The sequence below is a fragment of the Ochotona princeps genome, chromosome 23 (assembly GCF_030435755.1).
Source record: "Ochotona princeps isolate mOchPri1 chromosome 23, mOchPri1.hap1, whole genome shotgun sequence".
Taxonomy (NCBI): Eukaryota; Metazoa; Chordata; class Mammalia; order Lagomorpha; family Ochotonidae; genus Ochotona; species Ochotona princeps.
In genome coordinates, this window is record NC_080854.1 from 30,827,241 (window position 1) to 30,853,592 (window position 26,352).

General features: G+C 45.7%; 1 protein-coding gene across 1 annotated transcript in view; it reads right to left on the reverse strand.

Moving 5' to 3' along the window:
• BASP1 (brain abundant membrane attached signal protein 1) overlaps nt 1–24,817 on the reverse strand; it is a 44,291-nt gene extending 19,474 nt beyond the window's left edge. Inside the window, exon 1 of the mRNA XM_004583628.3 lies at nt 24,620–24,817. The gene's annotated coding sequence lies outside the window, so the exon portion shown is untranslated. The remainder of the gene's footprint in view (nt 1–24,619) is intronic.
• Between the last annotated feature and the right edge of the window lie 1,535 nt (nt 24,818–26,352).

Here is a 26,352-nt window from a genome sequence, read left to right on the forward strand (position 1 = left end):
GCAAAAAAAATCACTGACCGGAAATGGAATGCACTCTACACTGAAGTTATAAAAAGGCAAAGAGCTGTAGGCGGTAAAAGATGCTGGGAAACCACATTAGTGTTAACAAAATCTAACTGAAAGAGCCTCACCGACATAGTAACTGTATTCTGCTTTTCAAATTCTTCATCAGTTAATCACAGCCACCTAGGCCTTTCCGGCCCATGGCTCACAAGGAAAAAATGCGATGCTGAAGCTCCAAATAATGCAATTCAAGAAGAGAAAAATTTGGACTCCAGACATGCACAGAGAGCAGGAGCTGGCTTTTAACATTTGACCACATTTCTTCTGGATGAAACAGAAGGAAACTCTAAGGCTGCAGAAGGACTGAACACACAGCTCAGCCACAGGCACGGCTCCTGGAGGTGCTGCACTAGGGTGCGTCAGACGCTCACGGGAGTCCTGGAAGAGCAGGAAAGCTCAAGGCCTCAGAGATGAAACAAAACCAGCTAAATGCAAAAGAGACCTCCAGATTTAAACAAGTAAGTGCTTGTCTTCAGTAACAGTTACGTCAATTACCCTTGACGACTCAGCACATTTATAATGATGCAGATTATACTGAGTTTAGGAAGCAAGTATGTGTTAATATTTACTATGACATGGGCAAGATGGCCCTACAATTAAGAAATGCTAGAAACATGGGAACAGTGGTGGATGAGGGGGTTGAAAATAGAAAGCAATGAGACCCAAAATGGTCAATGTGGGTGTGGGTGTTTGCCTCCGTGGTTAAGACGCCTACACCCCATATCTGACCTGAGCTCCAGTCACAACTCCTGTCTTGATTCCAGCTTCCTCCTGTAGATATAAGGAAGCAACAACGATGGCTCAGGTACCTGAGTCCTTGTCAGCCACCTGGGAGATCCAGAATGAGTTCCTGGTTTTAGCCAGGCCTGGCACCAGCAGTTGTGACTCTCAGGAGAATGAAGGAGCAGAGAGGAGACCCCTCTGAAACATGTATTCATAATCTCTCTCTCTCTCTCTCTCTCCCTCTCCCTCTCACTCACACTGACACACACACACACACACACACACACACACACACACACTGAAAGCTACTGGTACAAGCCAAGTTTATGCCTGCAACAAAAGCAATCATTAAAAGACAACTTCCTGTGCCATCTTGTTCAATGTGGGCGCCCACAGCCTTGCCTGTGTGAGGACATGGTGCTCTGAGGACCATGGGCTGGGTCCTTCACCTCCTACACTCGGACGCAGTGTCTTCCATTTAATCTGAGAGAACACTGCAGTTCCACAACTCGATTCTACTAATCCTCAAATTGACGCAATAAGAATTTTCGATCAAAGAATAAACACTGAATTTCTTAGGGCAGTGATTATTAAACATCATTCTGCAGACTAGGGCCCATCCAACTTGAACCAACACAGGCACATCTCACTGCTTCTATATTACCTCCCCACCTAAGTAAGATCAGCCTAGCCCCCTAGAGAAATAATATTAAACATGTATCAACATTCAGGAAAAGTATGAATTATAAAAGCCCTGCCCTGCACACGCAACAATAGCCTATGATGAAAAACGTTCTTTAATGCATGACATAACTGTTTTCACATCAAATACACTGAACTTCTAACAGAGGATGCCCCAGCCAGCAGACACTGGATGTGAGCTGTTTACAGGCACTGGGCTATGGGTAAGTGTGAGCTGAAGGCACTGTCGCATTTGCAGTAGAAGTGAGAATTCCGACAGTATATGACTGCCAGCAAATATCAAAAATACATTTACTGGGGCTTTGACAAACATGAAACCATCTGTCTACTATGCTAAATCTGAACTACTCAAGTGTTTTGAACTCAAATAATCATGAGCAACTGAGAACAAGACAGAGCAAGGCTGAGGGCCCTCTGGAGCCATGCCTACCTCAGTCTCTGATCACAAACACTTTTTCTAGGAAACGAGGGTGCACTGCTAAACACACCACAAAAACAATAAGTATTTCCAAATCCTCTGCAGCACACTTACCTCAGGGGCCTCATAACATGACGTCTACTAGTCTAAGTTTGATGCAGCACATGATGCCAGAGCACTGAACATCCACACTTGGCTCCTACCACTGTCCCACAGTGAACGCTGCACAACTTCCTAAAGCCAAGTGAACAGAGCCCAAGAAGGCAGCCTAAAGGGTTTATGACATATCCAAGATGACGCCAGAACATTTGCACCATTTTAAAAATATATATATTCTTAAGAAATTTTATTTGAAAGGCACAGCAACAAAGAGGGAGGAGAGGAAGATCTTCCACAAGAAAAAATAACTTTAGTATATGTGACAGACACTGAAAGAAGAAACATTTTGTTTCAATGCTATATTTTTTAAAAAACTGTAATTGTCATATCTTAGATACACAAACAACACAAATAGGCATTCAACACCTATACGTCTATCCTGCCCCATTTAGGGTGAAACATCGTGCCTGTGGATAGCATACCCCTCTGCCTCAGGTTCCCTCAGCCCTACACTGGGGAGCTGGCTGACGCCCAGGATTCCTCTGGGCTTACACAGTCTAAGACCTCAATTCAGTGAGGTCGTTAAGTAGAACGCAGGTCCCCAGACACTCACGGGTCCTTGTGCCAGACTGTTTCCTCTGTCGGATAACACTATCACACTATCACGTTCTGTTCATGTGTGAGGTCCAGTTTTACCTGGATATACAAACCAAACAATGACACCGTACAAAAGCCAAACTACAATTCTAGCAATCACTCGTAAGCTCAACCCAAGTATATGCAAAGACTAAATTGCTTGTTTGGGCAAAACATACAATGTCTGACCAACTTTTCGCCTAATTATTCTGTCCTTAAGACTAGGATATACAATGCAGACTTTGTCTTTATTTTATTGGAAGAAAGAAGCAGATACAGAGGGAAGACCTTCCCTCCGCTTGTTTCACACGGCTGGAGCTGAGCCAATCCAAAGCCACGAGCCTGGAGCTTCTTTGGGGTCTCCTATGTGGGTGCGGGGTCCCAAGGTTTTGGGCCATCCTCTACTGTTTTCCCAGGCCACAGGCAGGGAGCTGGATGGGAAGTGGAGCAGCTAGGATTTGAACCGTCACCCAGATGGGATCCAGGCACATGCAAGGTGAGGGCTTTAGCAACTAGGCTTTGGACCGGGCCCTGTGCCTGCTTAATAAGGTGTATACTGGAAATATTTTGAACAGATTATCACCAAATTGAAAATAGCCTAATACTTAAGAACCTAAATGACAGTTAACATTTACAATTGTGGCTTACAATCTAGAAGGTAAAGCTGTATTAGCAAGCAAAGATAACGCTACTAACTTCACATAGAATGCAGAATTTACTGCACTCAAGATCTGTACCTCAGGAACATGTGTTCTCCTGGGAGAGAGGACCAAAGTGTACGAGATACAGCCGTGCGTGAGATAGATAAGGGGTCAGGAAACCTAAGGCTCACGCTGAAGCTGTTTAGAGAGACAGAATCACCTCCAAATAAGACAACTTCACCAGTCGGAGCACACAGTAAGCGCACAAGTAAGTCAGATTCACAAAGAAAATAATGACGGTGACGAAGAGAAGAGAATGGAGGGGAGTAGGCCGTTTTTCAGGCGTTATGATGTGAAATGCTCATCTTCACAATAACACGAGGTGGACATCATCAACATCTACTTATACACGAGGTAAACAAAGCCAGGAAGGCTGCAACCACTGCAGCCAGGTGGGTTTATCACCATGGCCTGGCATCAACTTCCAGGTGGGCCTGCCTAAGACAGTATGCCACAGATATTCCAGAACATTCCCTTTCCCTTGAAACGCATCATACACTCTCAAACACAGATTTTTTTTAAAAAAAGATGCAAACTTATGAAGATGGAAGGCCTTAAAAAATTTCATTTACAAACACATGTTCACTTACTTCAGGACATGTCCTATCCACCCACCAAAAAGAAAAATACTTACTTTTTCTAGATTTGTTTTCTCTACCCAAGGATATAGCAAACTGAGCAAGCATGTACCATTATTAATAACATTATTTTTTGTCATTTAAAGCTATAATGTGAAGCATTACAACTCTTTTAAACAGATTATTAATATGCATGATAACATAACAAAAGCAGCTACAGTCACTTGACCCCCCCCCATATTAAATGATGTTCTACTTGGGCATTTACTTGAACGCAATTACAGCAGATACAGGTCATTATAAATTTGTCCAAATGCATACAAGGTACAATGTTGAGAATGAAGCCTCCAGCACAAGAGGCCTTTGGATGATAACGACCCGTGTTGGTCATGACCCCTAACAAATGTCCCATTCCAACGGGAGACATGGACAGTGGGAAGGCAGGTAGCAAAGGGGAAACCCCCTCCTTTTGCTTAATTTTTTACAAATAAAGTCTATCTGAAAAGAGAAACAAAACCACAGGCTCGTTCTCACTCCCACTCACTGCATAAATGTAATCACTTAAAAATTCCTACCATTCCTTGGCTTTTATTAACAACTGAGTCACTGATAAATCACATAAGAAAAAAGGAATTATGTGTTCACTGTAGTTGATAGTAATTGCTACCATTCATGGACGGCGTCAAAGAACGCCTTCGGAGTCTGAGGCTCAGCATGGTAACCTAGTAGGATTTATTCCTCTCTTGATCACAAAAGAGGCGCACAGAGCAGGGTGAAAGGACAGAGGTGTTTTTCTCTTGCTAATCGTCATTTACCTTAAAACACTACCTGCTTTGCATTCTGCACACAGTGGTTCAATCTCTGTTCAGAGCCCTTCCACCCCAATTTAATTGAAAAAAAAAAAAAAGGCTTACGGTTACATCTCTAAGGACTCCAAGTTTCGGTTTCAAGTATTAGATTGGCAGGTTAGACTTGACTCCTCTAGCCCTTGGTTGGGCCTCCATTTAGTTTTTGTGAACGGTCCCATATGTCTGAATTCTGCCCCAAACAGTTAAAGGGAACGGAGAGGGCATCCCATCATGAAAACACCATGGTGGTTCACAATGACTCCACATCAGTTTCTCAGACGATCCAGAGCTGCTTTCATTTCCTACAAAAGCAGCTAATGTACAGTCCTTGATTACAAAAATTCATAAAAAGGTGCTCAAAGTGTAAGCAAAAAAATTACATTTTCTTGACTGAAATGCAAAAGCATCAATCAAACTAAAACATCTTGGGTCACTCTGACTCTCTGACCTCACATTTACTTCTGTCTGGCTCAGTTTCTGTATTTGTTCAATGTGGTAAATATAATACCTGCCTCAACGAGTTCATATTATTTTAAAATGTCAGTCTCCATAAAGCTTGGAGCATTGGCTGCTGTGTATGTGAAACCATGAGACTCTGAAACTATTAGGTGGTATTTTGCCATCAGCCTTCCCCACCTGCAACTTCCATACCCACAGATGCACCTGAGGATGCCTGAAGTATAATTTCAGAACGTGAAGTGTTTATTAGTCCCATGTAAAAAGCAAATCTGTGTCTGGTTTCATGTGCCTTGTAACAGTGGTTCTGATATCAATTTAAAACAGAAACCACCTCAATCCAGTCTTTAGTTGGTTATCTTAGCCCATTCCTACTTCTACAACATATACCTTAGACTTGACAATTTATATATAATTGAAATTTATGTCTTCACAGTGCTGGAAGATGAAAATCTAACATCAAGGACAAAGGGAATTAGGCCACGCCCACCGGCCTGTTTTACCAGAACACTAACCCCATTCATGAGGGTGCAGCTCTCAACTGATCACTTAGCCATCTCTTAATACCATCTATTACACTGGGTATCAGGTATCAACATAAGTTTTGAAGGGACACATACATCCAAAGCACATTTTTCAGAACTTCACCCCATTTCCAAGACTACAGCTATGATGGTGAGCAATACACAGGAATCTGACCTAGTCAAACTTCACAGATGACAGGGGAATCCAGACTAGAAGTCTCACTAAGTTAGCTCTGTGTTTTTAACCATAGAAGAATGTTACCAGATGCAAATATGCCAGGCACCCAAATTCTGTATTGGGTCCTATCTAGAAACAGTCTTACTTGACAAGGTCCTGGGAAAAAAAAAGAACCCAAGATGTACTGCAGGATTGATTTAGTAAAAGGCAGACTGACTCCTCATGTAAGGAAAAAAGGGTGCCACATCACCCTCCAGCTCAGCCACACATTCTGTTAGAGGGACCAAGCAAAACATGCCTCTCTTCAGGCTAAAATGAACACTAAACCAATTCTTCTTTTCATTATCAGGAAGCTTAGGCATTCTCACTTGAGTACAGGCATATGAATGTGAAAAGTTCACCAGAGATAGCCAACAGAAAACAGATGATGAATAGATGACACGGAGAGATTTCCATGTGTTCTTTGAAAACTCATGCGTTCTTCAAATACAAATCATAATGAGTCATATAATGTATGATACGCATCAGATATTTATCAGATATTATGAACAGCTCATGGTGCTGGAAAGGAGTACCAGTTGGGGGTAGAAGAGAGGACCAGAGCTGAGGAGGAAAAAGTGTGTCTGGCTCAGAATTGCACTGATGTGGCTGTACATCAGGACACCTAGCTGAGACTAGGTGGGAGCCAGGTAGGTATGCTGCTCTGCCTTTCCTGGGTTCCATGAACTGCTCATATCAACTGCTTGATACAGCATATTACAGGCTTCTCCACACCATTCTAAAGCTTAACATTAGTCTCTATTAACACTTAACTACAGGTTTCATCAAATAAACATGAAATTATTTCCAAGATAAACACTGGTAGGTGTTAGTTGAAAGTGGGAGGAGGGAGACTTGGACTGCTTCTGTTTCTTTGAAGTTTTATTTTGGTTTCAATAGAAACTTGGATACCAGCTCTGCAGACTTAGCTGGTTGAGGATACTGACCAGGTCCGCAGAACAGCATGGCCAAGAGGCTGAGAAGAGCCAAATGAGTTTGGAAAGCCCTTAAGCAGAAGCCCGACACTGCACGCAAAGGGCAACCAGCTTACAAAGGCAGGGAGGAGGGATAGCACAGGAATTAAGTAATAGAACAAATATCATTCACAAAAACGACTGGAAGCCCGAACCAGCTAACCTGTGAGTAGGAGCATCAAACTGCTCACTCACTTCAAAGGGAAAAAATGGTTGAAAAGAGGGAAAGATAGGAATCCCTGAAATAAACATTGACATAAAACCTTCTAATGTCAATCAGTGCTTCCGGCTTGGTGACAGAGAGCTTCAACTAGGCTAAACAACAGCCATGTCAGACAGCTGGCCAGGTCACAGAACTCGTGTAACCAACTCCTGCAAGATCTGCAAGTCCAACCACCACTCCAGCAGTCCTCTTCACAGTGAGTAATGTCCACGTCATTCATGTTCAGAGGAGACCCTTTGGTCTGTGTACTGACTCAGACAGGCATCCTGGATGAGCTCAAGGAATGTTGCCCCAGTCCCTAACTGGACAACCTTACCAGTTTTCCTTCCAACACCTCCTGGAACAATTCTTGGATATTTATTGCAGGGTGGGCTGGAAGATTCCATTAGCAACCTTTCAGGAAGCACAGAAAAAATCCAGCTTTTGAAAATTCCATGGGAATTACACAGTAGTACAATTAGCACTTTTGATGAACAGAACCAATTTTATTTCAATCAAGACTACCTAAGAATTTTTAAGCTATGAACTTAATTAAAAGACATTTAACATTTTAGATGTGAAGGCCTTCACATAATCTTTTTTTTTTTTATTAAGATGCATTTATTTTATAGAAAGATCTTCTGTCCACTGGTTCACTCCACAGCTGCTTTCCCAGACCACAAGCAGGGAACAGTAAGGGAAAATGGAGTAGCCAGAATATGAATGGGCACCCCATGGGATCCCAGCTCTTACAAGGCAAGGATTTAACCACTGAGCCATAGCGCCAGGCCCTTGACATAAGTTTTCTATTCCTATTTTAAAACATCCTTGGAGCTTTTGGGTTTTTGCTTATTTGATTTGAAGAATCTCATACGAGCTAAATGCTTAGGCAATACCCAAAAGAGAATATTCAGAATGAACACTTCATTCCCATTTATCCACCATGACACTAAATCTCTGATGATCTACCCAAAATCCTCACAAAAGTCAACCCTGACGTAAACACATGTCGTAATAAACCATTATTGCTTTTTTTTCCCTGTGAGGTAGAACAGTCTTTGAGAGGAATGCATTAATGAACATCAACCAAATACTCTGCTCAATTACTGTCTAAAGTTGTTAACAAAAAAAATTAGACAAACAGGATTCCTACACACAAAGCATTTTGTTATGAAGAAACAGCCATCCTTGGGGGTAATGTTGTGGTCTAACCAGCTAAGCCATCCCCTGTGGTGCTAGTTTGTGTCCCAACTGCTCTACTTCTGATTGAGCTTCCTGAAACCACACTTGGGAAAGCAGCAAAAGATGAGTAAAAGATGGTCCAAGAACTCTGGTCTCTGTGGTCACGTCAGGGACCCGGGTGAAGCTCCTGGCCCAGACACATCACCTGGAGAATAAACCAGCAGGTGGAAAATCTCCCTCCATCTCTCCCCCTGTAATTCTGCCTTTCAACCAAATACATAAATAAATGACAAACAGAAAGAATCTATTACAAATGAGCAACACAAAACACACTGGCAGGTAGAGGCCAAGGAGATGATAACAGCCTGACCTTAAGTTTGTCGAGTGTTTCAAAATAAAACAAAATAGGGCTCAGCAGCGTGGCCTGGTGGCTAAGGTCCTTGCCTTGATCCCATATGGCTGCTGGTTCTAATCCCGGCAGCTCCACTTCCTCTCTATCTCTCCTCCTCTCAGTATATCTGACTTTGTAATAAAAATAAAATAAATCTTAAAAAAAAAATAAATAAAAAAAATAAAACAAAATAAGGACCCTTAGCTACCTCCTAAGCTATCTGCAATTCATGTGATTAGGTATGAAAGGAAATGATCTGCTATCAAGCGAACACTACAACTATCCAATCCCATGAAGAAATTCCAGAATTGACACTTTGCAAGCAGCTTCTATCAAAATAGAATGTTTTCTCTGTAGAGAGTCACTCTTCATCTTGTTTCACTCACAATTCCAGTCATTTCCATGAGTGCCCAATTTGTCTTCCTAGAAACCACATTTTCTCTAGAACAATTTATTCATTCTTTGGATTCAGGGTCTGGGGTGACCGTTGTGACCTACCTGGCATCCCACGTGGCACAGGATCTAGCCCCAGCTGCTCTGCTTCTAATCCGACTCCCTGCTAATTGCCTGGGAAAACTAATGCAATATGGCCCAAGCGTTTGGGCCCTTGTCACCATTGTGAGAGACCTGGAAGAAGTTTCTGGCTCCTGGCTTCCGTGTGGCCCACCCCTGGTTGGTGTGGCCATCTTGAGAATGAACCAGTGGATGGAAGTGCTGTCTTTCACTCCCACTTTGCAGAAATCCATCCTTCAAATACATTAACCAATCATTAAAAATTTTTTTCAAGAACCTTGCAAACTATTTTGAAGTTATCCTAGACTTCTGAAAGTGCGAGGCCCAGCCAAGTCTTCTGTTCTCCCCAGCTGAGTGGGCCTGACCACATTTGGGATGTCTGAAGGGAACATCAAAGGACCCCGGGGGTCCGGCAGTTACTGGGGAACCACTGCCTGGGCTCGAAAGCCCACTTTAGCCACGTTTTAAGAACCAGCCACTTTGGAGGAGATTCCTTTTATTTAAAATCCCAAATCACCGGGTGTAAAGAAAGCCTGGGATACATAAATATATTTTCCTCTATCTAGTAATTAAAACCTCTCAAACACACAGGCTCCTAAATTTTCCCATCTTCTCTAAAGTGTTATTTACATAAGTCTCTTTCAATAAAAAGCCATTGGATTGATACATCCCTGGCTTAGTCGGTGATAGAGATGAGTCTACTGACAACAACAGCAGAAGAAGGCAGAGATGATGCTCATCTGAGGAGTGCACTTGCTGACTTCACTGTTACTCCACGTATCTGAAGACCAACGTTTGCCTCGCTAAAAGTATGGCTGCACCTGCTCGTGTTTACCAACTGTCAGCTGCTTAAAGGAAGTTAACAGCGCCCTGGTTCCTCCAGCTCTATCAAGAACCAATATTAATTCTGCAGTATTTTAATGTGCTTTGCATTTTTCTAGGTCTAATTTAATACAGCAGATACACCTCTTGTCAGCAGCCATTCATGTACAGCAAAAAAGTTTGCAGCATCATCAGCATTCTGGAGTAGCTTCAAAATCTTTTTTAAAGGCTTGAAAATACAATTACAAATACCACTGATGCCTCCATAAAGAACGGAATTATCAAAAAACCAATCTACCGCACAACCCCAAGCTTCCACACAGTGCCTGAAGCTCAGTATGTGAGAAATCACGGAGCAGCCTAAGTCCGGGATGCTGAATGACGCTTAAAACAAAAAATTGCAAAGAGCTCTCACCACTCTTTCTATTAAGTTACCCCAGTGAAATCAAACTGATTTGAGATTAGATGATCCACAATCGTGCTCTCCCTTTTTACAGATTCATTTATTTACAAGTTAGTTACAGAGAAAGAGGTGAAGGAGATTTTCCACCCTCCAGTTCACTCCCAAAAAGGCTGCAACACTGAGGGCTGAACTGATCCTCTACACAAGGGACAGGAACCCAAGCACCTGGATCATTTTCTGCTGCTTTCCCAGGCCGGAAGTACAGCAGCTGGGACATGAACCAGCAGTGACAGGCAGTAACTTCACCCACTACTCCATAAAGCCAGCCCCCCTACAGATTACTTTGAAAATCAATTTCATCATTGGCCAAAAAAGACACAATCCTAATTTAGTAAGCATTTCATCAACAGAAATTGGCTGAAAAAAAAAAAAAAACTGAAGCATGGGGCAGGCATTGTAGTATAACAGATTAAGACGCCATTTGGGATGCCATTTCAAAATCAGAGTGACTGACTCAAATCCCAGGCCCTTACTTCCAATCTAGCTTCCTGCTAACGTACCTGGAAGGCAGTGGATATAACCTGCTTCCCACCGCCCTTGCGGAAGACATGGAGTTCCTGGACAGCGGCTTTGGCCTGTCTAACCTTGTCTGTTGTGGGCATTCGGGGAGTGAATCAGCAGATGGAAGATAACTCTCTCCCTTTTTGTATTTCTCCTTTTATTACTCTGCCTTTCAAATAAATAAATCTTCATGAAAAAAAAAAAAAAAAAGAGGCACAGATCTGATGCGAGATGCCAGGAGGGCGAAAACATGAATCTCTGAGTCTTGGCTAAACTACGACCAACAACACTGAGGGGTTAGACACAAGAATCTGACCACTGATGCACCATAAGAGAGTACTTGGAAATGGGAGAGGAGGGGAGGAGATCACAAATGTTTTAACTCCTCCCACCCTTATAAAAAACAAATAACAAAATACAGTTGGCTGAAGGCTCATTACAAGCTGGTTCCCGGGTGTGAAAGTAAAGCAGGGTCACCATTCTGCACAGTGTCCTCTGCACAGCACAATGCCACCCAACCATGAACACGCTTTCCGCGTATCCAGTCCTTTTCCCGGACTGCAGGCTCAGTGCCAGGAAGGGCCATTCCAAAATTAACAAAGCAATGCCCTGACCTCACAGAACTCACAGCTCAGAACTGGGACTAAATTAATTCTTGCTTCATTAGGCGTATAATTGATTGATGTGTAAAGATTCCAATCACATACTCATCTAGGGGATGATCACTGCCAACTTCGCGCGGCGGTTACTAAAACGAACTGGTTAAATGGTTCAATAATGATCGACCCTGAAGCTGACCAATGACATTCAATGACTTGGAAGAGCCCATCACAAGTTATATAAACTCATTCTTCCCCTTGACACGCTGTGTTAGAAGGCTCAGGGGCAAGAGCCATCAGTATGAACTACCTGCAATGTCTCAGGATTTTGGAACAATTAATTACTAAGGTTACTGTCCAGAAACAGGATAATTACAGTAACTGGAATTCATCAGCTATCCATCTTCATATGAAATATAACATGTGGGGAAAAATTCGGTGTCCGTAGCTGTGGAAGCCATGTCAGCTGTCAGAAGACACACAATAAAGATACAAAATAATGTGTACCAACTTCTGTACTGAACTCTTACAAAGCAACTAGTATAACAAGAAACTGGTAAAGGCCTCTGCCATGGGTTAACAAAACCAGTACACCCTGCCCCCTGGAATGGAGACAGTAAATAATCACCTGCTTATTAGGAGTGGGGACAAAACTGTCAAGGCTATGACGTGTGGGGCATCTTTGGCAATGCAGAGACCTGCATTAGAAGCAACTTCCACAGTAAGAAAAAAATATTCCAGCTGATAAGTGATTTAGGAGTAACTCCGACTTGACAACAGTCATGAGTTTGGGACGCTGGGAGCCTAGAAAAGTCTCTGGGTGTGACTGCCACTGAACAAGATAGGGCAGAAAAGGAAGCAAGTAGGAAAGGGAGTTGGCGAGAAAAAGAGTCAATGTGCAGGATGCTTTACCAATTAGCAAAAGATTCCAAACTTCATTCTGGGTACAAAATGGCATGCCTGGCTGTAGGAGGATTAGTAAGGTAGTGGTCCAGTAGAAACATGTAAGTTCCCATTAGATTCATGCCTTAGAGTGGAGAGGGATGGACCCAGGTAAGACAGTGGAGCTCTCTAACCCAATAGGGCCAGGGAAGACATCATGGGGAGAAATCTACCCTGATGCAAGAAGCACAGTTACCCTGGGTTGAAAACAGGTGTTGCATATGGTCTTAAAATTTAACAATTCATATGCTAACATTTAAATTTTAATAAAACATAACTAATTCATATGACATACTTTATGCAGATTATTCATAAGTGAAGTTGTGAACAATATCAGACAGCATCAACTGCAATCATTTTAGGGTCAGGGATTTGTCTATCAGATTAAATCGCATTCTTATCATCAGTTTCACTGTGGATGAATTAAGTGATGTTTCTACAAGTCCTTACCATAGTTAGTACAGCACGAAGATACTTGAAATTTGAAGAGACTGAATCAGTTAAGAGCATGCCCAGAGTTGCAAGTTTCTTTTGAAAATGATCACTTCAGACGTGCTAAATGCCAGTTTTCCCACATCTATCTGTGCCGAGAATGTCCCTGCAGAAAAGCCCTTTAAGAACTGCTACTTATTCTTTGCTTGGAAAGGCTCCAAAATTCATTAGTCTTGAGTTTTGCTGTCATCAAGAATCCCACACCTGGTGCTCCCACTCCTGACCTGTGTCACACCGCCCATAAACCTACCCAAAGGCCAGCCACCCCCCCCCCTTTTATTAAAACCCCTGGCTTCTCATGACTTCAGCCTCAAGTTTCCGTGCAGTAAAACTTGCCTCTCAATAAAATTCTGTCCAGTGAATCCTTCCAAATATACAGAGAGGCTAAGATAGGGTTTTAAACTGGCCTGTGCATCTGGTCAACTCTTCCTTCTAATTAGAATGTCTCTCATAGCACCACTAATGGCAGATTCTAACATTCATTTCCCCCAGAATAATTCCATTCTGATTTAGAGCACTAAAGACACGCTATTTCTTTTCATTACATGTACTACGCCTACCTTCCTCTCTTTCTTTAGGTACCCTCAAATCTTTGAGCATGTAGATGCTCACATGGGAAAATCTTTGGGCAGAGGAAAACATGATATTCATATAGTGTCAGAATGAAAAACAGTCTCAGCATGCGTTAAGCCTATTAGCAGGTGGGAGCTGTCTAATGCACTGCACTGAGAAGGATTCTGAGGTGCTTTCACAGTCACCGGGAGTGCAACAGGGGGAGCAGGACCACCCTTTGCCATGCTCAGTAGGATGAAGCCAGGAAAACCTCTTACCTTGAAATGAACTTCTCTGCATCATATGCAGGAAGCGAGGGCCCTTCTGCTTGCCTCCAGCCGAGGCTCAGAAGTCCTCAGCTCTGTAGAGAGCAGGCACAGGGAAGCAGAACTGGGGGACAGGGGGGAGACTTCCACAAGTCCTCACCCCAAGCTGTTTCATGGGTTCAACTGCAACCCCCACTCCAAATTCTTACATTGAAGCCCTGACTCCCAGCAACCTAGAATGTGACAATATTTGTAGGTAGGGCTTTTTAAGGGAAAGTTAAAATGAGGCTTTGCTGTTGAGTCCTAATGCAGTCTCAGCAGTATACCCACAGGAAGACAGCACGAGGGTACACCGAGACACAGGAGACTGACACACTCACAGAGAAAGTCGGAGAGATGCAGAGCACGGCTTCCAAGAAACAGTGTGTGCTAACGCTCCATCTTGGACCTCGGCCTCTAACGCTCCGTCTTGGACCTCAGCTCCAACTGCAGGCTTTACTTTCTGCCTCAGATGTCACATCCAACAGGAGAGTGTCTGCTTCAACTCCCGGCTCTGCTACTGACTCCAGTTTCCTATTAATACAGGTGGCAGTGAGGACTAACTGATGTGTCCCTGCATTCCCTGTGGGCCACCTGGAATGAGGTCCTGGTCCCTAGGTCGGGTCTGGGCCACAACCACTGAGACCATCTGGAGTGATCAGCAGACAGAAAACTCATTCTCTCAAAATTTTGCAAAGAAAGCAGGTCCCGGTTGTTGACAGCACTGAGTCCACAACACGCTGTGCTGCACAGTGAATGGATGGACACAAGATCTGAGTAAAGGGCTTGGGACCTCTCCTATTTCAGTAGCAAATGCATCTCCTTACACCTTCCCTTCCCTGCCTCCTACCAGCTCTTCCTCCTCCTCTCCCGTGTAACCACTATAAGGAGGGAATGGCAAGGCTCAAAAATGAGGTCCCTACTGACCTAGAACCACACAGCTCTGCTTCTTGCATGAGACTTACCGGAAACAGCACCCGCACAAGGGGAATCTGCACACTCCCCACAGTGGGAAGGGAGGGGAGGTCCCCTCGCCCCATCCAGGAGCACACTGCCAACACCCCAAGCTCAGCCCTCGCTCGCCATGCCCTTCTTTCCAGCAGAACTTCACAAATGTCCAGACTTTACAGGAAATGCCACTGTTCACACAGAGCTCTTCCACTGCAGAATTGGCCAGGCAGGTAGTTCAACGTGTTATCAGGGCCAGACTCAAATGCAAATGCATCCTCAACCAGTTAAACCTCACATGACCCAGAGTGCCTATTAGTGCTGCACTGCACAGGGTCTGCCTCTCGGCTATTTCTTCACCAGGTGAACTATGCAAACAACCTTGACATGCCAGGGCCTGCTGGTTTGCCAGGCTGTGTGTTGCTAATATTAACCATTGTCTTAACACCCTAAGGGTATTTTTTTAAGCTATAATCTCCCCCATTTCTCACCCTCTTCCTACAAGAATCACACCCAACGCAAAACTGGCTTGAATTTCTTTCCCTTGCCTTAGAAGCAACGGTAACATTTTTTGCAGCATTACATCATGCTGGACTCGTTTGCGCAGTATCTGGGGCTTCTGCCTGGCTCCCTCGAGAAGTGACAGAGGCTCCTCTTTGGGGGTTGTGCCTGGCCCATGGGGATCAACTAGTTGGGGTGAGGGCCCCAACTAGAGGCATCTGGCCTAGAGAAAGCAAGTTCCAAGGGAAGCAAGAGGACATCTCTTCCAGTCAGTCCAGCACTCCCAGGGTGTGGTCAAAGAACGTGTGGCCTACCAACAGCATTTCAGCAAAATGATTGCCACCAAAGGATCATTAATGCGTTTTTTTTTTTTTCCTTTTTTCTGGCAAAGTGGAAAGATGTGATATCAGTTGGGGGTTACAATTACTTTTCTGTTGAATTCTCTGCATTTAAAGTCAGTACTAGGTTAGAGACAATGTATCTTAGAAACAGGAGAGCTCCTTTCCATGAAGAGTCTGTCCCATGTAGGAGCCTGAAGTCTTACCTTGGGAAATCCCTGTTAACACCCCGTTGTACAGCTAGCCTCTCTGCACATGCAGGTTGACTTCTAGGATGCACCACCTCCACCCTCTATCCACACGTTAGAGTTTGGTGCAGATAAGCTGTGAATGGCAGAGGGAAACCAGCTGGCCTGGAGAGGCAGAGGGAAATGGAGTGCTCCATGAACTTTGTGCTTTTATGCTTTTCTCTCTTCCACCAACCTGAGACTTTTCATCAACCATTGGGGTTGCAGCAAACAGTAGCACTAAGCCAGAGGAGGAAACGCACCTGGGAAGCCACCACCCAGCTCCTCTGGACAGCTTTCTGCAGGTGCACGGACACAAACACTCGTTGCTATTTGTCTGAACCAAACACAGACGTTTCTGAAACCACATTTCTAAAGTCCAGTTGGGTGATTCTGACGAAATCAGACCTTGAGATCTCAGCCAAAGTCACCAGGGACAGAACAAAACCTGCCCCGTCCACAGAGGGGCACTTACCCCATTTTCCCGAGGTTGGGTTTCCAGAGAAGGCCCATTCATCTCTGCCACCACCAAATGTTAACTAAGATTCTTCCCTTTTACCCTTAGCAAATGCATCATTCCAAGATTCCAGCACCCCTTATCTAACCATAGGGAAGCCTTTAGCAAATACCTAACCAGTCACAAACTTCCCCTGCCTTTTCTCTGAGCACGAGGAAGGAGATGGCGCCAGGAACAGCCCACCCGGAAAGCAGATTCCTCTGAGTTCTTTCCAGTCATCTATAATATGCCTATGGAAAGTACAGGTGGGCTTATCCAGTTGTGCAACCGCTGAGAACATCTGCAAAAGCCAGTCAACGCGCCTGCAGCCCTTGCACTCTCCACGGCAAACCTTCCCAAACCCAGAGAAACCTAGGCAAGAACTCAACGAAGACTCAACAATTCTGAAACTCTCTTGGTCCTGTCCTTAGAAACAGCGATATTTGCTCTGCTACTAGATGGTTAATGTAATTTTTTTTCTTTTGAAACATCATTTTCCACATTAGCTCTTGCTACTATTTAAGTTGGCTCTTGTATGGTTAGTCTGTGTGGCAATGGGGTTTCAATGGGAAAACAAAGAGGATCTTTTCAAAAACCACTCTGCCTGGCAATCCAGGAAACCTGGAATTCAGAAAGCGCAGCCAGAAGTTGGTCTCTAACATCTATTTCCTCAACAACATTTTTTAATGTAGCTTTCATTTTGGTTAATTCTGAAGTATATCCATGTCAAAGTCAATCAATCTAATAATTAAAAGCATTATGGAAACTGGCAAGCCATTTATTACATATTTCTCTGGGAAAAAATATATATTCATCAAAGTTCCACTTCACTGAAGCTTCTAAATAGATAATTTTAAACACAAAATTAAAATCATATTCCATCTGAAAATAAGTTAATCAGAGTTTACCCACAAATGCCCATAAACAATTTCAACTGCTAATATCTGCTTCAAACATCCCAACATTGAGTTTTAACAAAGCGTGTCACCAACTCATAAGTACTTCAGTTCCACAGTTTAGCAAATACTTTGGACAGCTCTTTAAGAGCCTCTACATCAGTCCAATGCTATAGGTGGTAATTATAAAGAAAAGAAATTAAGCCTCCTGTTCTATGCAGCTTCCAAATCAATAAGCCAGTTAACACTAGTCATCACACAAAAGCCCTGTCTGCCCATCACCCACCCACGGCAACGGCACAGGGACCTCCCAAGAGGTTCTGAGCATTTCTGGGGTAGCATTTGGACAGTTTATTCATTCCACAGCTCCAAAGTCTTAAGTTCTTTTCAACTGTGTGCCCACCACTACATCCAACTAACCCTGCATTTCCAAAGAACAAAGACACAACACTAAACTGCAGATTTTTGAGGAAAGTTACTTTAATATCTGCTCTACGCTCTTTGGCATCTGAAGGAAGACATGCGCCTATAATGTAAGTCAAAAACAACAGGGTCTGAAGCTGCAGTGAGATTACTGGCTAACAAGCTTAAGCCTTGGCTAACTTGGTCTATTTCTAAACAGGTAAACGTGACAATACAACTGCAAGTGGACCTACCAGTATCTGACTAGGAGCTCCAAGCAGGAGCTACAGGTGACGCATCTGGGATAGTACTTCAACCCTGTCATGTACAGAGGAACTAAAAGGGTCCAACCAAGTTCATGTCCACCAAATCATCATCATCATGATCAGACTCAAGATAAGGATACTGTCCATGTTCACAACGACAAAAAGTAACTGTGACCTATACTGTACACTGTATTTCTTTAATGACAATTCTTTATTGGACAATTGTATGCCACTTTTTCTAAATTGATATTAAAAACATTAATATGCTATCCTCAAGGGGCAAATTACATTATGGGCAAAATGAGCAAGGCTTGTGGAATGCGAATGCAGCATAAATAAATGGAATGGGTTGAAAGGACCACATATGAATCCAAATGCTACCACTTCTATTAGCTCTAAGATCTTAGGCTTAATATTTAATCCTCTCTTTTCCATTTATTCATAGATCAAGTACATTTTATAATTTGATTGACACAATAAAGCTCAGTAATTCTCTTTGTAAGACAAGATAGCCAATAATGTCCATTTCACCCTTTAATTTTCCCAAGTTAGATTACAACTTCCCTTCTGCATCTGTAAGACCTATTTAAAGAAAGTATTAAAAATAATCTTTCTAAAAGTAGAATGACTTCACCCATACTCAAGACAAAAATCAGTTGTGTTGAGGACAAACAAACCCTTTGGACAAATCCCTAAATTAAATGCCTGAAATGTTAAGACCAACTGCAGAATTGATTTAACTCAAATATGTGAAATTCCACAGAATTTGCTTTTCATTTTTTAAGAAGTTCTGTGACTTGAGGATAGTTACTCCACAAAATTTACCAAGAGGAGACAATACCTCTGTATCCCTGTAGAATACAAGCCACAGCTTATCCCTAATACTCAGTTCAAAAGAACATGGGAAAGAGAAAACACGTACACTATTGAGTGTACGTGCCAGTTCAAATCTCACTAAACAACAGGTAACAGAATTGGAAGTACCTAAATTGGCTTATCACTCATACTATTAATGACTAAGAGACTTCTTTCAAATGCTAATGAATGCATCTGGATTCAGACTAGAGAAAGTCAAGTGTCTTCAGCAATCTTAATGAATTTTGTCTATTCCCAAGGTCAGGGCAATCAAGTTGAATCCAAGGCTCAATAGATCAAAGCAGGGAACCTTTCTTTCTCTAAAGGTTTCTGAAGTTCTAAGGACTTTCACCTTTTTTTTCCTTTTTCTTTTCATTTAAAAAAAATTCATTAAATATGCAGACTGTGGGTCTGTTAACCTTCTACCCACTGTGGACTTATGAGAACAGTTCAAACATTCTGCCAACATATTCAAGATACCATAAGTATGCCCAGAGGATTTTGCTAAACCACAGAGCTTAGGTTTCCCATCAGCTACTATGTAGAGCAGCACCACTGATCTGTCATGCAATGATGATCCCTTTGAAGCAAGCATGTGAATACACACAGAAAATGAAGTAGAGCAAACCGTGTTCCTACTGCTGGACGGTGAACGTGAACTTGAATACCGAGTGTATGATCCATTACCCTAAGTGCTTGACAGCCGCATTTAACTCTTGAAACCAGTGTGTGTTGCATTCCTTATTTTGCAGGTAAGGACTGGAACACAGAGAAGCTAAGGAATGTGCTGCATGGCTGAGACAGGACGCCACCAGCTGACTCGGGCTCCAGAGCTCAACTCGGGAACCGACTAACCCTATACATCAGGCTTCCTCATTACCGCACTCCCTACAGAATACACACTGCCAACATATATATTCCAGTGAGAAGCTATTAAAAAAAATGAACTTGAGCCCTTGTTCCCGCATCCAAAATGAGTTCATAAAAATGAAGTGTTTAAAATTCTTGAGTGATAAGGGAGAACTAGTTCCACGAATGCTTTGTCTTCACCGCTGAACACCACTTGCCTATATTATCTTGAACCGTTTCCTTATGTCCTTGGTCCCTGGTGTGCTTACAGATGGTTTCTATTTCTAAATCTCTAAAGCTTTCAGGAATGTATTCCTGGACTTCCAAGCCTGCTCAGTTGCAACTTCTCACCACTCAAGGCCTTGGCCAGTCAAAAAAAAAGAAAAAAACCACCCACACTTCTGCTTTCCCTGGGTTTGTACTGAAGTCCTTGGAGTGCAGAGAAAGTAACACACTCTTTGGCATTCTCTGCCATCCATTTCAGCCCATTTCTGACTTCTACAAGGAGAAGACTTCTGTTTTAATCATGGCTTCCTAGACTTGTGTCTCCCTAAAATTATTTAACTACATCCTGATGAAAGTGACCCACAGTCTTTCCTCTTGAGAAAGCTTATCAGACCATTTTTCTCCCATGAATTTACCCGGATGACTGCATTCATAGCTGTGAAGGGAATGGCTCCTTGGCATGCTGGTAAGGGCTGTGTTTTTAGGACGATTATGCCCATATTTTCTTAAAAGACTCTAAATTACACCTCTTGAGTTAGATAGGCGGCCTCTTCTCCCCTCAGGGTACCTCTAGGAGCGTGGCCAGGCTCACATCACCAGATCAACTTCGGGGCGAATTTCTACCCAGCACATCCCAGAATCTCAAGTATGTTTACCCACAAGGATGGAAGTAGGAATTATGTTATTTGGGCACCTTTGAAACAAAAATCTATTTGAATAGCCCTGAGTTCTCAGGTGTGTATTAATGAACCTGGTATAAAAATACAGCTGCACATGGAGAAATAAGTGGTGTCGATTGGAAAGCAGGCTGAGGGGCTAGGCTTCAGAGCCAGCCTTGGCTCCTGTGCTACTTCGGACAGTATGTGTGGCCCTTATGGTAACATGAAAATAGGAATTACCATCCACTTCACAAGTGAGAGAAATGGAACTTGGCTAGATTCAATGGCATTCCCCCGCCCTGGATGCCCTAAGAAGTCTCACCCCAAAAATCCCCCAAAAAACACATACAGAATATTTCTTTGAAAAATGTGTAACTATCCAAAGTTACTTCCTGATAGTTATGTACCCCCATTGAGTTAAACAGCAAAGTCAAGTTCATTGACTTACCCAACACCTTGACAGTGCAAACTGTCATGGATTAGATGAATATTTAAGAACTAGAAAAAATGACACAAATTTGGTAGCTACTCATGAAGAATAAGACTGTCCAATCTGATTACGTACCATGATACCTAGGATTTTGCCTTAGCAGTCAGCTGGGTTCCAGTTTACCAGCTAAGACAATCACTAAGCAGATAAAGAAGGTGGGAAGTGAACAGGTAAAAATTACGTAAGCAGGACAAACATTTAGACAAATCAGAGCATTTCTTTCAACAGCATCAGACACCAGAGGAAACTGCTTTTGACAAATCATACTTCATATGTCTTCTATGGACATTTTTTTTAAAATAATTTACAAATAATCAGAAAAGTAAGACACACTTTTATTCATTCTTTATTTAGTAAGCACTGGTTAGCCCAAAGGGTGAAATATTTAAAATGAGTGTTTAGGTCTATATGTGAACAACTTAGCTTAAGTGTTCCACACAGCCCATTAGTCTCAGGGGTAAAATGGGAGCAACTGGAATGAAGCTTAACAGTGAAGCAGAAAGGCCTTCTTGTTCCAGTGCACACTTAGGACCAAAAGCTATGACTTCCCCAAGACCAAGTAGGCTAATGTCATGACTCACATTTGCCTTTGTAGTATTTGTGTATTTAAACATTTGTATGTACATACATGGCACCTTAATTGCTTTTAAGAAACATTTTTGATTTTGCAATTTTTTTTGCAAACGATAACGACTAACAGTCATCCATTTCACAGTCAACAAATCATAACCTTCAAGCAAGCTTTCCTTAGCTTGACCAGGGAAGGCTCGAAATTACTGCCCCTAACGTGAAACTTAAAAACCATAGACAGAACACAGTACAGATGAGAACACAAGATGGTTTGTTCTGAAAAAGATCAAGGCAGGAGAAGGATATAAATGTTGGAGAATCTAACCGTTCAGGGCTTTTCTATTGGATCCATGAAACAGCGTGATATGAGGCGAGACAAGGTTCTCTTCCACACATCATGATGGCTGCCTGAACAGCAGCTAAAGAACAGAAATGCCCTTCCCATCTCATCGCTGTTGGTACCCACATCCAAAGCTGGCAGCTCCCTTTCCCCACCCACTGAAGCTTGGTGAAAGAATAACTGGCTAAAGGAAACAGATAGTCATAATCATTTCAAATTCAGCTTAAAAATTATCTTGCTCAAAAAGCTAAGAGTCACTGAATTCTCTGTGTGTGAGGAAGAGGATGCTGTTGAAATCAGGCTATACTCCAATACACCTCTCCCCAAAAACACAATCTAAAGGAAAAGAAAACCACTGTAAATATACAGACAGCCCTTTAAACCAAAGCAGGCCACCCAACACTAAGGCAGCTACCTCAACCAGCACAGGCCCTGGAATCTGAAACACTGTCAACTTCAAGTTTTTATGGGAAAAGACAAAAGGAAGGATTTCCATTTGCGGCCACGTGTTCTCCCCCATGTCTTCAACAAAACCAGCTATTACAAAAATATTCAGCTCGCATTTTGTAAATGCAATCAAAAGCCCCTTTTTAGGTGATGAAAAAATAAACCATCGCCATCCCATCCCCCCAAAATCAAGGAACTTCACTTGGGAAATAAATGGGTTGAAAGAAAATCAGCCTTTGACGGTACTCATGGCGTTCAGCAGATCTGGGGGAGGAAGAAGAGGAAGGAAGCATAAACTCCTTCTAACACCTTCAGCCCAGCCACCTGCTTGGGGTTCAAGGAGGTAGAATGAGCAGAACAGGGAAAAAGGTCTGGGTAGGTAACCATTTTCTCACTCTAGTTTCTGTAGGCCATCTTGCTCCTACAAACGCCAGGATGTCTAGTCACCAGGGCAACACCCAGGGTCAATGTGACACCAGCATCCCTCCATCCAGTGCTGGGCACAAAGATCTGCCGGGCACACAGCTAATCCATGAAAACTGAGAAAGCCCACACCCCCACAGAGGTATGCTGCAGGAGGAAAAACAATGGAAAAGAGCGAGATGCAATTTAAAAAATCATTTAATGAACCCTGTGTCCTCATCATAAGAGCTCCTCTTATTGTTGGTCCATAAAATCAATCAGAAAGCAAAAGATGCGAGATCAGAAATGGAAACATGGGCGCAAACTGTCATTCGCGGCCAGGGCTCTTCACATTTAGGGCAGCCGCCTTTGTTCGTCGCCTGGGAGGGGTGGGTGGGTGGTTGATGGGGAGATCTCGCTGCGGCGCCGGGCCCTCCACACCCTGCTCCGCGGCGCATGCGCGAGGCCAAGACAAAGGAATAGGTAATTACAGTCCCGATTCATTCATTTTGTCCGCAGTCCCGGGGGTGTGTGAGCCCCGGCGCTAACCCCCGGGAATGGGGGGCGGCTAGATCCATACCCCCACAGTAGAGGAGCACGTCAATGCCAGCGTTTACCATCCCCCACCCCCGCCGGCCGCGCCGGGGCGCGAAGGAAGAGGTGTGGCAGCCCCGCACCATGTACAGCGAAAACGCAGCCAGGTGCGCGGCGCCCGCGCCCGCAGGGTGACATTTCTCCGGCAAACGCTGTCCACTGGGCTGCCTTCGGGGCGGACTCGTCTCTGGGGAAGCCGATAAGGCGCTCTGCCAAGCGCTCGATGAATATTCATGAAAAGAATGCGGGTGTGCAGCCGCGCAACCGAATGTGTACAACCGGAACCGGGGGTCTTGCAATTTTTATTTTTTCTCAGGGACTGCAGCGGAGTGGGGGGGAGGGGAGAAGCTGGCAGGCCGTCGGGTTTCGGTCCGAGCGCCCTGGGCGCAATTCTCTGGCCACCCCCACCCAACCCGAGCCCGGGGTCCAGGCGGGGCTGGGCAGGCACAGGGCCACGCGCTGTCAGGTTCCAGCTCACGCCCCCCGCGAGGGCCAGGGTGGCGGCTCGACCCAAGTCGCTGAGCCAGAAAATGCCCCGAGACAGCCGGCCGGGGAGCGGGAGGGCGATTCCGGCGCAGACGCCGCTGCGCTCCCTCCAGCCGCCTGGGAGGTGCTGCTGGGTGCACGCTGCCGCGCGCCTCGTGGTCCCGGGCCACCGCATCCAAGACCGGGCGGCCCACGGTGGGAAGGGAAGCACCCGTTCGCCACGCCGAGGACCCAGCCCCCTTCCTTCGGATCGGGCCACGCTCGCCGGCTTCTTTCTCCCCTCCTTCCCGCCCCGCCCCGGCCCCTCCATCTTCTGCCGCTGCGCCCCTCGCGCCCAGAGCTTTCCTCCAGCCATGGATGGATCCAGAGACAGCCACGATCCCTGTTGCCCTTAAACCGGGTCTCCTGGACTTGGCGCTCCCCGAGGCGTTTGCCTGGGGCACTTTCTTCCCGCACCAGCAGCTTCCCCCTCCGCCGGCCCCCACCCCACTACCCCGGCGGCCTCCCCACTCGGTGGGTTTGCCGCAGCCGTCCCCGTCGCGGACCCCTTTCCCGGGATCCCCGACGGGGCCCTGGAGGAGGGACACCTACCCGCCACCGTCTAATCCCCCCAGCCTCCGGTCCTGGCCCGTAGAGCCCAGGGTGGCGGGGCGGGGCGCGCTGTGCCAGGGGCGCGGAGGCCCGGGGTCGGCGGTGGCCAGGGGCCACCGGGCGCGCCTCCTTACCGGCTCTGGGTGCCTGTGCCGCCCCTGCTGAGCGCGGTGCCGCCGAGGGCCGGGTCGCTGGCGTCGTCCGCCCGGTGCCTGGCCACTGGCGAGGCTTCTCTCCCGGTTCGACGGCGCAGCCCGGAGCGAGGAGCGAGCTGGAGCGCTGCCGCCGCCGCCTCGCCGCTGCCGCTACTGCCGCCGCCGCCGCCGCCGCAGCCTCTGCACCGCGCGCTCCCCCTCCCCTTCCGCCCTGCGCCCTCCCCCGCGCCAGCCCTGCCTCCCCGCCCGCCGCTCGCCCCTCCCCTCCGCTCCCCTGCCCTCCCCTCGGGCCGGCCCCGCCCGCCCGCGCCCCCTCCTCGCCTCCCCTGCGGCTCCTGCAGGTCCTCGGCTCACCACCGCTCACTGCCCCCTCACCAGAACCCCTCTCCAGGCCTCCTCCCGAGGAACCCCCTTCCCTCCGCTCCGGGGATGTCCGGGGGCTCGCGCCCTCCCTCCCTCTCTCTCCCTCTCTTTCTCTGCGATTTGGAACTGTTGACTGTTGCACCAGAAGGGATGGAACTCCCGCTCCCACTTCAGGGGCAGCGATGAACAACGCCCACCACCCCCAGCGGTGGTGACAGCAGCCGCCTCCGACGGGCTCTCCGCAGGCAGTGCGGCCCGGACGACCCAGCGACCCAGCGGCTGCCCGGGGCGCCTCGGGACAGAAGCCAGTGGGGTCGCGGCCACCCGCACGTCGGAGAACCGCTCGCGCGCCTCGGGCGGCTCCTGCAGGCGCGGGGCTGAGCCTGGCAGGCGGCGCCGCCCCTCCGAGGATGCTGCGGGGACTTGGGAGAGGCAGGAGGGAAGAAGAGAGCCGGGGGAAAGGGGCTGGCTACCCTTTGTTGTTTGCGCTTGTCTGGGCTGGTAGGAGGACTGGAGGCTGCGGAGCAGGGCCGCGCCTAGACAGGGACGCTGCGGGGCCGTCACTTGGTGTCACCGCGGGTCGCACAGTAGCCTCTAGGGTTGGGAAATATAGCCAGCTGCGCACGTGTTGGCAAGAGGGAAATGGGAAACAATAATAGCAATATAATATTAGCGTAGCATCTCTTACAACGTGGCTTCTTCATTACACAAAGCCGGTTCTATCTTCCTGCAAAACGCAGCCGAGCCTTGGGAAGTTTGATTTGCAGCATTTGGGCGCCCTCTGGCTGTGCCTGCCTTGCCCGTCTAAACCCCTGCAAAGAAAACCGATTGCTTCGTAGCTCATCCCCCGGGGAGGGTCTGCACCACCCCAGCCCAGCCCCGAGCGCGCAGTCAGGTCCTGACTACGCCCCGGGTAGCGGGGACGAAGCGTAACCTTTGGGAGGGCGGCAGGCGTCCCCGTAAGCGCGGCGTGCACAGCTGGGGAAAGGTAAGTGCTTTTTCGCTTAACCGCAAAATAAACTTAACCCGAACTTAATTTCAGCGAGGTGGCGAAGTAAACCCAATGTTACCCCCCGCCGTTTGGCGGTAGAACCCGTATTTACACTTTCTCCAAGAATGCGCCAAGCTAAGTCCAGGTGTGCAAGCTGGCCGTCTCCCGTTTGCACCAACGAGGGGTCAGAGAAAGGGAGTGAGGGTTGCTTCTTTTTGCCATTGAGATAAAATAAGAAATGACATGATGCCAGAACAGAGAAGCAAATTATGAATGAGGTTGTTTCCAAAGCATTTTGTTAATTTCAGCGTTTCTTGCCCCTTTCACACCAGCACATCAATAAGGTTGAATATTGGGG